The sequence below is a fragment of the Maylandia zebra genome, linkage group LG22, assembly GCF_041146795.1.
Source record: "Maylandia zebra isolate NMK-2024a linkage group LG22, Mzebra_GT3a, whole genome shotgun sequence".
Taxonomy (NCBI): domain Eukaryota; kingdom Metazoa; phylum Chordata; class Actinopteri; order Cichliformes; family Cichlidae; genus Maylandia; species Maylandia zebra.
In genome coordinates, this window is record NC_135187.1 from 32,200,703 (window position 1) to 32,211,859 (window position 11,157).

Sequence of the window (11,157 nt, forward strand, 5' to 3'; positions counted from 1 at the left end):
ATATCCTTACCAGCTGCACTTTGTTCTCCACTCCCATCCTCTTCATTCAACTTCATTCCCAACCCTGTAGTGGTGCACTCATTAAAAATATGGGGCCAGTTTAGGAAATATTTTAAACTTTGTGACTTCTCCCTCCTCAGCCCCATTGCATCTAACCATTTCTTTAAACCTTCTACCCAGGACAGTGGGTTTGCGGAATGGCACAGAAGTGGAATAACTTGCTTTAAGGACCTATTCATAGCCAACAAACTAGCATCATTTGAACAACTTGCTAATAAATATATTCTTCCACCATCACACTTTTTCAGATACTTGCAAGTCAGGCACTTTATTTGTTCCCAGATTTCAGGCTCAAGCCTGAGCCTACACTACTAGAAACTATTCTACAACTCAATCCAACCAATAGAGGGCTGATTTCCTTGCTTTACAATAAAATGTTAAATTTGACACATACCTCTTCATCCAAGCTCAAGACACTGTGGGAAGAGGACTTAAACATGACAATCTCTGATGAAACATGGGCCTCTATACTCAAACATGTCAACACTACATCACTATGTGCCCGCCATTGTTTAATCCAGTTCAAAGTGGTGCATAGAGCCCATTTCTCAAAATCCAGATTATCCCGTATCTACCCTGAAATCACTCCATACTGTGACAGATGCAAAACTGCTGAAGCCTCACTGGTCCACATGTACTGGTCTTGTCCCAATCTCACTCAGTTCTGGTCAGAGGTTTTTCGTACCCTGTCCGGAATTCTCAGTGTGACGCTGGCCCCCGGCCCCCTTCTTGCTCTGTTTGGCATCAGTGGGAATGAGGTGCTTCTACCGGCCTCTAAAAAACAGGCATTATCATTCTGTTCCCTGTTGGCCAGAAGGGCAATCCTACTGAGGTGGCGGGACGCTGCCCCTCCCACTCACAAACAGTGGTTATATGACCTCATGGCCTGTCTAAAACTGGAAAAGATAAGACACTCACTTCAGAACTCCACTGGGAAATTTCAAGACATGTGGGGACCCTTTCTTGATGCTTTTCAAAATCTATAAGAATTTTTCAGCGAACTCTTAAGTCAGGTGTGGAAATACAGTGTGCGGGTGCAGGCAGTGACCTGGGTGGGAATGAATGGGATTGTTTTGCAGGGATTATGTTACTTTGGGATATATTATACATTTGTTTATATTATTTTTTTTTCTCTTTCTTTCCCTTTTTCCTTTTTTTTTTTTCTTTCTTTTATTTCACAGCCGAAGATACATTTTTGGACTCATTTCACAGCTTAAATGTACTACTTAACCTCAATGTACAGATCATCTGTAATCCTTCTCTTTTTTTTCTGTCTATATGTATAATATATATGTTGATGTTTATGTGTACAAAAGGAAACCTCTTAATAAAAAAGACATTGTTTAAAAAAAAAAACCTTTCATCTAATTAGAAATCCCAGTCTTCAATTAATTCAATACAAAATATTACATAGAGTGCACTATACAGGTCATCGGATGTTCAAGATGGGCTTTACATCTTCCAACAACTGCTCACACTGTCAAGGCAATACACCAGACAATTACATCCACGCTCTTTGGTTCTGTCCACCAGTGCAAAAGTTTTGGCGCGAGATATGTGAAGACTTATCAAAGTGTCTGAAATGTAACATTCCAACCTCCCCCTTAGTGTGTTTGTTGGGCAGCTTAGATAATGTCACTTCAGAAAAGAATATAGCCCATATGATCTTCACTGCCCTATGCATAGCCAAGAAAACAGTCCTCATGAACTGGAAAAATAAAAATAATCTTAACTCTAACCAATATAGAAATTATCTATTAGATTACATTAGTCTTGATACAGCCTCTGCCACCACATCAGATCAATTGCTCTGGGCTCCTTTGATCAGCTCCATCATCTAGTGGGGGTGGGGGGTCATAGTTTGGTCCCGCCTTCACTGTTGTGATTGGTGTGGGGGTAGGGACAGGCTTAGGGCGTCGGGGGGTTCCCCGGAGGCATCTTCCTTGGGGGGCTCAACCCGGGGTAGCGGTCATGTCCGGTTGGGGGCTCTGTTGGCTCTCAGGTGACTGTTTCCTCGCGGCTGCGTGCAGCGGGGCTAGGGGAGGGTCTGTGCTGACGGACGTGGGTTACTGACCTGGTAGCCTGGCTGCCCCTGGGTGGGTCCGGGATGGGCGTGAGGTTCTGGGGGCGCTCCGTCTCTGGGCTGGGACCCGGACCGGGCCTCGAGGGCTTGGGTCCTGGTTGGTGTGTTGCCGGGGTTGTGGGCGGGTGGGTGCATGGGGGCCCAGCCCTGGAGCAGGGTGCCGCCGGTGCATCGAGCCACCTGGGGGGCTCTTCAACTGGTGGGGGAGATTGTCACATCTTGCAGGAGCTTTCCTCTCCTCAGGAGCTCCCTCTGCAGGAGGGGAAGATACAGGAGAGGTGGAGGAAGATCTCAGCCTGGGTGTTTATTGCCTTATGTAGTCTGGAAGATGAGTGGATGGTGGGGTGGGTGCAGTTTTCTCTGTGGTGGGGTTGGGTGGACTGTCCCGGGCTCTGTGGGGCCGGGAGGCGCTGCTGCACTGGGCCCCGGTCTGGATGGGCCTGGACCCCCTTTCCCTGGCGGGTCGCGGAGTATGGGGGTGCCTACTGGGGTCAGTGGGGGAGCTGGCCCCAGGGAGGGGTCACTTGCCCCTCCCTTCCTTCCCTCCCCATCTCCAGCTGCCTCCCTCTTCCCGCTCCACCACAACCACCCACACATGCAGGACCTTGGAGTAGGGGTATGTCACCAGGGTGCAGAGGAGGCTAACCCCCCTGTCCCCTTCTGGCTGCCTCTGCCTCAATTTTATCCCACAACTTAGACATTCACATTACTCACACTCTCATTACACATACATGTAGGATCTTGGGGCTGGGCACGATACACGGAATCCAAAGTACCATCAGGGTGTACACCTCACCCCTGGCGTCGTTGCCCACCTCTCAATTTTAAATACACGTAGACATTGAGGGCTAGCAGGAGGGACCATGCGCTTACCTGCTGCTCTCTGGCAGGTAGCTCCATGCCCTCCTGGGTTTTAAATGCACCTTAGAACACACATGCATCAACACTACAATGAGCGGGTGGAGGGAGGTTTGGAGTCTTCTCTCACCCCCATTCTCTGCGACCTGCTGGACCGGGGGGGCTAGGAGGAGGAGTTGGCCGTCCAACTGCGGTCTGGAGTGTGGGGCCTTCCTGCTGCTGCGGAGTTGGGGCGGTCTGCCTCCCCCCACCGCAGGGAAAAGGGTAACACCACCTGGGTCTGGGTGCAGTTCCCCCCTCCAGGGGCAAGGGTACCTAGACCCGGTTTGTAGAGTACGCTTGGGGAGTGTGATCGTGTGTACAGCGTCTCTTTATGTCTGTCTCCACGTTGGTTGAGTGTGGAGTAAGTGCATATGAGAGCATGAGGGTGGGAATGGATGTTTGTATCTGTGTGTGCCTGTATGTCTGTGTCTATATGTCAGGTTGGGTGTCAGGCGCCACCTCTCTGGGGACATCTCAGGCCCTCCAAGGTTTGGAGGCCTATCTCCCCCCACCACCACTTCCCCTGCCAGTGGCGGACTCCCTCAGACATCGGTGCGTTGGTGGTTCTTTGTGTCCGGGGATGGGCGTCCAGGTACACACCGGCTCACTCCTTGGCAGCCGCTTATCGGGGCCTGGAGCCTGGGGCTTGCTCGGGCCACTTCGGAGGTGGGGTGCCCCCAGCCTCTCGGCCTGGGGCTTGGTCACTCAGGCACGGCTGGCTGCCGGCGGAGCTCGCGGGCACGTCACTGCAACTCCCCCTGGCTTCTGCTCCACGGCTGCTGAGTGAGCCCTCATCTGGGACTCTCCTCAGCTCTTTCTGGGATAGTGGCGCGGCTGCCCCTCTGTTGGTCTTCCTTGGTCTCTTGTGTTCTGGGGGCCTCTGGATGTCTGGAGTTTTGATCTCCTCCATACCTGCTTCATGCCCTGGAGGACGGGGCTGTGGCCCCCCCACACCCTCTAGCAGATCATTACATGAAGGAACCTTTAAAAAAAAAAAAAAAAAAACAAGCGCGTCCATGCTCACAGGTGTACACACGGGTGATCACACCCACAAACTACACCCTTTTTGGCTCCTACCTCAAAGCACACTGTGTTCTATTTATCTTATGTGCTGCACAATAATGTTTAATATTTAGTGTTTACTGTCATATTCCCATATATCATTGTGATGTTGTTTATTCTAGTACTCTTGTTCTCTTCTGCTTATTTTCCTTTTTCTTTCTCAGCAGGTGATCCAGGTGATCAATATATGCATTTTTTTTTCTCTGCCCGTTCTGTTGGTTTATGTTTTTTTGCCCTTCTCCCCCGTCCCTCTTCTCAGCTGTTTCTCTTTCCCTTTCTTTCTCCCCTTCTTTCCCCCAGTCAAGTCTGTCCCATATTCAGTAAGTGAAAATAAAATAAACAATAAAAGGTGAATCAAATGGACCATTACGGCAAGGCTGGGATGGTCAATTTGGTAAAGTAAATCCGTTGGGCATCTTTGTTTGCCTTTAGACAACAATTCTGATGGCAAAAGAGCCAAACGGGACAGGCAAAAAAAAAAAAAAAAGATGAGCTGTACCTGGCTACACGGATCAGAAAGCAGCTGTTGAATTTTTCACAGAAAAACAAAATGTGGCTTATTTCAAAATGATCAGAGTTTGTATTGCATTTCATCTGTTTCTTTTATTTCCTTTTCTTTCTTAGATGTTTGAAAGTCTGCATAGTGTGCTGCGCTTTTTAGTCTGCCTTCATTATCTTAATAAATAACAACAGGTGAGCAAGCAGTGTGATTTAATACAGACGTGCCTCCTCAAAAAAAAAAAAAAAAAAAAAAGAATAATCAGTAAATCACTGGGATATGATGCTAAGCAGTCAGGTGCTGACAACCCCGCATCTACATAAGACCTGTGTGTTCTGTGCATGTATACTATAGTCCACCTAAATCACTGACAATAGAACATGATGAATAATAATAACGCATGAACAAAAAGTATTATCTCTTTATTTTCTTTCTTCTTTTTTTTTTACACTTCCTGCTTCTATATTTTGTAAACCCGACTTCACAAAAGCATGGAAATTCAATAAAATCTTGACAACCAGTAAAAAAAAGAAAAAAAGAAAAAAGAAAATCTTAGCTCAAATAGCTTTAAAACTGTTTGCTCAACATGGGGATATTGAATTCTATAAGATAAAGCCATAAATACGCATATCTGAGTCTCCTATCAAAAGTTAGAGCTGTCTTCATGAAGTTGTATACGCTTTATTTCGCCAATACAGTGTGTTTCTGACTATTACATTCATTTGAATGGAGTTCTCGCACGAAACAAAGTATAGGTTTTCATTATGTGAACAACTTGAAAATCTTAGCTCAAACAGCTGCAACACCTGTTTGCACAGCACGGGGATATTGAAGTCTATAAGATAAAGCCATAAATATGTGTATATGCGTCTTCTATCAAAAGTTACAGCTGTCTTGAATGAAAGCATTATAGCAGCTTACCTCGATCATGTGGTAGAACAGACACATGGGCCACTTACGTGTCCTCCTACGGCAGGAGTAGTTGCCACAAACCTGCAAAACAAAAAGAAATGATCAGGTGACATGAATAGATTTATACAGCCATAAGCAAGAGATTCTTCCTGCCTGTGGGCGTCAAACTAGACCCCCCCCCCCCCTCCTTACTGTAACTATCAAAATTATCATAGTCTAAAACGATCATCTCATATCAAAAATATCATAGTCACATTATCTGACTTTATTAGTTGTAACAATGAGAAACGGTAAACAATTTGGCAAATAAATGACTTATAATTGTGCTTACCTGGTCCAGATGATCCACAGCCCCTTTGCATTTGTTATAATCCAGGATGATGTGGGGCTTTCTCTTCCCAGAGTCCTGGACTTGTAGCTCACGGTGCCTGGTGCTCAATAAGACAACATTTTTTCTTTGCTTGGGGATGTAGGAAACCACAGCCTTGTCCCTGCTGTAGCGACCTGGACGGGAGAGACGATCATCGAATCTTACTGCCCGATTAATTTGCTCAAATCTTTTTTTTGACATGGTAGCAGGAAGCAGAAGAGCCCTGTCTACGGTGTACATTTTAGGACATCGTCAGGTGTCAGGAAAAAAGTTGTCAGGTATCAGTCTCACATGAAAAAATGTCAGGTCTCAGCCTCACACAAAAAAATGTCAGGTCTCAGACTCACACGAAAAAATGTCAGGTCTCAGAATCACATGAAAAAATGTCAGGTCTCAGCCTCACACGAAAAAATGTCAGGTCTCAGTCTCACACAAAAAAAATGTCAGGTCTCAGACTCACATGAAAAAATGTCAGGTCTCAGTCTCACACGAAAAAATGTCAGGTCTCAGCCTCACACGAAAAAATGTCAGGTCTCAGTCTCACACAAAAAAAATGTCAGGTCTCAGACTCACATGAAAAAATGTCAGGTATCAGTCTAGGGTTGCCAACCGTCCCTTAAAAAACGGAATCGTCCCATATTTAGAAACAAAAGCACACGTCCCGTATTGAGCTAATAAGGGACGCACTTTGTCCCGTAATACAGTGAGAATCAAAAGTAGTCTATAAATGTTAATGGAATTAACACTTTGTTTGAAAACATAATTCCCAGCCCCTCTCCTGCTTTGTGACCAATGAGCTGACAGCACACTTATGACAATTCGAGTATGACAATTCAGATTACCGCTCATCTCATTGGTCGAGGAAAGGTCACTTACAGAGAAAATACCGGAAGACAACAGATGACCACAACAAGAAGCATGGCCAACAGGGAAACAAACGCCGACACTGCGGTGCAAGTCTCGGACGACAGTACACCTAAAGCTGGGCAGACACTGTGCGATTTTTTTCAGTCACGTTATTCAGCTCCTGCTCAAACTGCACGATTGACTCGCAGGGGTTAGAAGTTGGTATGTCACGATGTACTCTCACACTATACGGCCCGATGCTCTGATGCGACCTGAGTGCTCACACTGTGCCTCCATAACATGAAGCTTATAACAGAAAATCTGTCGCTCGCTCGCTCTCTCTGTCTCTCACTCACACAGACACACCACCACCATCAACTTTGCTAAATTGCTAATGAAAAACATGATCAGGCAGCTGTGATTGAGCAGCAGTGTCGATCCAACTATTTTCATGGTTGTTGTGGTCGTGATAATTTTGTGATGCCACATCGAAAAGGCTCGGATGAGCTTTCCAAAGTTCTACAAGTTGTGCCTCCGTCGCTTGTGTCCAGATCACACGCTGCACAGCTGTGCTGCTCCGTCTTTTTCACCGACGTTTACGTGTTTGCGCGCGAGCAGTGTGAGCCCCTGTGGTGACACCCTCACGAGCGATTGATGATCGGGAGCTGGTCGTGAGGTGTTAATCACTTCTCGTTACCCCACGTATACTACACGATGCACGATGAAGGCCAAAATCGGTCCGATCACTCAAAAATCGGCTCAAAATGGGCCAAAAATCGCACAGTGTAAGCCCAGCGTTAGAGCAGCAATGTTTGTTCCCCTCAGACAAAGGGAAGAATGGGAAAAGGAAAACACCTGGCTGGAAAAAGTTAATATGGGCATGTGCAGTGAATATCAGCGCTATGTGGCCAGAAGTGTGATAATATAACTTATTTTGTGTAATAAACGACTGCAAGGATAGATGATTACAACAAATAGATGACTAATACATAAAAGTAATACATAGATGAATAATGATGAGTTATGATGCGTAATCATGGGAACAAGCGGGTTTACAAACAGGAGCAGCTGATTAGCTTTAGAAAAGCTGAAATAATACCTCAGCTGAAGCCAATTGTACTAAATGCACTAAATGTGCACAGTTACAAGAATATTTTTCTTTCTATTGTTTTCTATTATTTTAAGTTAAGCAGGACAGAGTTCTTTTAAAGAAAGATTTACTTATATTCTCAAAAGTTAAGCATGACAGGCTTCTGTTTAAGAAGGAGACCTGTTTTATTGTGTTAATGTTGTCATTTTGAGCTAAAAATAAATGGCTAAATGATCATTTGTTTCACATGTGTTCATATCACAAAGAATACACATCTACTTAAATCAAATTCAAGTCAAATGGTTAAAAAAAATAATTTCACACACAAAAAAAGAGCTAGAAAATTCACCACACTGGGAAGGGTGAAGACAACTGGGTCGCCCGGCCCTGGCCACGAGGTGTCCCTTATTTATTTTCCAGGGAGTTGGCAACCCTATATCAGTCTCACACGAAAAAATGTCAGGTCTCAGTCTCACACAAAAAAAATGTCAGGTCTCAGACTCACATGAAAAAATGTCAGGTATCAGTCTCACACGAAAAAATGTCAGGTCTCAGTCTCACACGAAAAAATGTCAGGTCTCAGACTCACATGAAAAAATGTCAGGTCTCAGTCTCAGATGGAGGCTGCCATCTTGCAAATTTGGAGTAGTGACTTGAGGTGGAGCGACTGTGTAACGCTTCCGCTCACACACCCGCTGGTGACCGCAAACACGCCCCCTACACTTTTTACGTAGCCCGGCTGCTCGAGTTTGTTTTGCTGGTTTACCACGACTGACGACTCGTTTAATTAAGGTAAATACAACCATGTCACTGCTATAAAAAAAGACACACAGTTTATCATCTTATAGTTCTAAAATCGCTCTGTTGTTAATTCGTTTGCTAGATTAGCCGCTAGCATACGCACTGTGTTGAAGGCTTGTTGCTAGCTTGTTAGCGATGCTACACACCTGCTACTCTAATAGTCTGTGTTATTGAAGCATTCAGCACTCCTTAGGTTTTGTTATACATTTTAAGACAGCGATGAGATCATCTGCACACTCTACAGAAGCCCAGAGTTACTGTTATTATCAAAAATATAATGCTGTCCTTTGAGATTTTAACATAAGACTGTGAGTGTAATGGATCTAAAACGGTTTAAATCTTCAGAGCGCTCTACATCCTGGTAACATGGAGACTTTAAAAACATCAGCAGAACGTTTCAGTAGTGTAGTCTAATTTGTTCTTTTCATTTAATAATAGAGTCCATATTATATCAACAGCTACATTCACCCTGGAGAGAAACTAGTGAGGGAGACCATCAGGACCAAGCTGGGTTTCCTGGGTCCAGAGGTTTGGAGAAACTTCTTCCCTTTCTTTCATCACAGCTGTCCTGTGCCAGAAGTTCTGTTGACCCACTCAAAAAGGCATCATTTAAGAAACAACAGGAACACTGAAGCTCAAAGGCATTGATCAAGCAGGACTCGTGATGTTCACCAGCAGCTCCCTCACAGGGAAATCTTCAGCACTCCTCCGTAGGCCCGCCCCAGGAGATGGATAAACCCAGCATTTCATCAACACTGTGATGAGACCTTTGGTTTGTGTAATGTCATAAATACTCGGATACTCCCCAAAGGCTCCAGACTTTTATATAAATATATGATATTCAGTCCTGTAAAGTTATATATTTAAAATATATGATCCTCTCTTGTTACTCTGGTATGAATAACTCTGAATCACTTTATGGTAAATAACACATTATCTGCAAAAAACTGTGAAAGAATTCCAGATGACAAGTTTGTAGTTCAACATACTACAACATTCAACATGATGACCTTTGACGTTCATCAGGTTTTATTTAATTGTGTTAGACAAAATCTCATGCTCTTCATGCAGCTGAGTACATCAAGTGTTTAAAACGGAAGGTGTGCAGGTCTGAGATACAAACTGAGGTCCTGTTAATGCTGATATATAGTGACACAGTTACATGAGTGATTAATCCTTTTGACTTTTTGTCTTTAACTTTATCAATAAAACAGCTGCAGCTTTCACTACAGCACATGTGGTACTTTAACCTTTGTACTGTTTTCATCAGTTCATTTTGCAGTTAACATGTGAACATGTTGGATGATCTGTCTGCTGTCACTTGATGGGGCTGAGGTCTGAATCTGAGGGCAGCTCCTGTAATCACAAAGAGAACAGAACCATCAAACTCAGATATAAATTTTATCCCTCAAAATTGAAATAAAGCTGATTCTTCTGTCCTCACACACTCAGGATCTGAAGTTCTTCTCTTACATTTTTTTTCAGTATTACAGTACACTATAGTACTTTAATCCATAGTTCCTGATTAATGAGGAGTTACTGAAGTACAAGCTTTTTAAAAAAAAATGTTACTGTCTTTACAGATGTGGCAAGAGACTGAAAACATGCTGTTGTTTGCACATAGGGCTGCCACGATTAGTCGACTAGTCACGATTACGTCGACTATCAAAATCGTCGACGACTGATTTACTAGTCGACGCGTCGTTTGAAGCTTTGTAACATCACAAAAGACGCAGGAATAAGTAGTAGGATTTAGGAGTGTAATAACGGACTGAAACAGAAGATGGCAGCACTGCATATACAAGGATGCCAGCTGCCGTTAAACCCCGAAGAAGAAGAAGCTGTGTCCCAGAATTCATAGCGCAGCCCAGCTCAGTTTCCAACAATGGCGACAGCTAGTTAGTTTTAATGTTACTCTTATTATTCTTTCTGGATCACAAAATAAATGTTTAACATACAGTGGGGCAAAAAAGTATTTAGTCAGCCACCAATTGTGCAAGTTCCCCCACTTAAAATGATGACAGAGGTCAGTAATTTGCACCAGAGGTACACTTCAACTGTGAGAGACAGAATGTGAAAAAAAAATCCATGAATCCACATGGTAGGATTTGTAAAGAATTTATTCGTGAATCAGGGTGGAAAATAAGTATTTGGTCAATAACAAAAATACAACTCAATACTTTGTAACATAACCTTTGTTGGCAATAACAGAGGTCAAACGTTTACTATAGGTCTTTACCAGGTTTGCACACACAGTAGCTGGTATTTTGGCCCATTCCTCCATGCAGATCTTCTCGAGAGCAGTGATGTTTTGGGGCTGTCGCTGAGCAACACGGACTTTCAACTCCCGCCACAGATTTTCTATGGGGTTGAGGTCTGGATACTGGCTAGGCCACTCCAGGACTTTCAAATGCTTCTTACGGAGCCACTCCTTTGTTGCCCGGGCGGTGTGTTTTGGATCATTGTCATGTTGGAAGACCCAGCCTCGTTTCATCTTCAAAGTTCTCACTGATGGAAGGAGGTTTTGGCTCAAA

At 44.2% G+C, this 11,157-nt stretch overlaps 2 long non-coding RNA genes across 2 annotated transcripts; one reads left to right on the plus strand and one right to left on the minus strand.

Annotated features, from left to right (window-relative positions):
- Positions 1 to 4,884: 4,884 nt before the first annotated feature.
- Positions 4,885 to 9,068, minus strand: LOC143414682 (uncharacterized). The gene is made up of 3 exons (XR_013095364.1): positions 8,412 to 9,068; positions 5,848 to 6,020; positions 4,885 to 5,597 (listed from the first exon to the last, which is right to left on the minus strand). It is a non-coding gene; the product is annotated as an uncharacterized LOC143414682 (long non-coding RNA).
- On the plus strand, positions 8,523 to 9,872 carry LOC143414681 (uncharacterized). Its single transcript, XR_013095363.1, has 2 exons — positions 8,523 to 8,614; positions 9,062 to 9,872. It is a non-coding gene; the product is annotated as an uncharacterized LOC143414681 (long non-coding RNA).
- Positions 9,873 to 11,157: the final 1,285 nt, after the last annotated feature.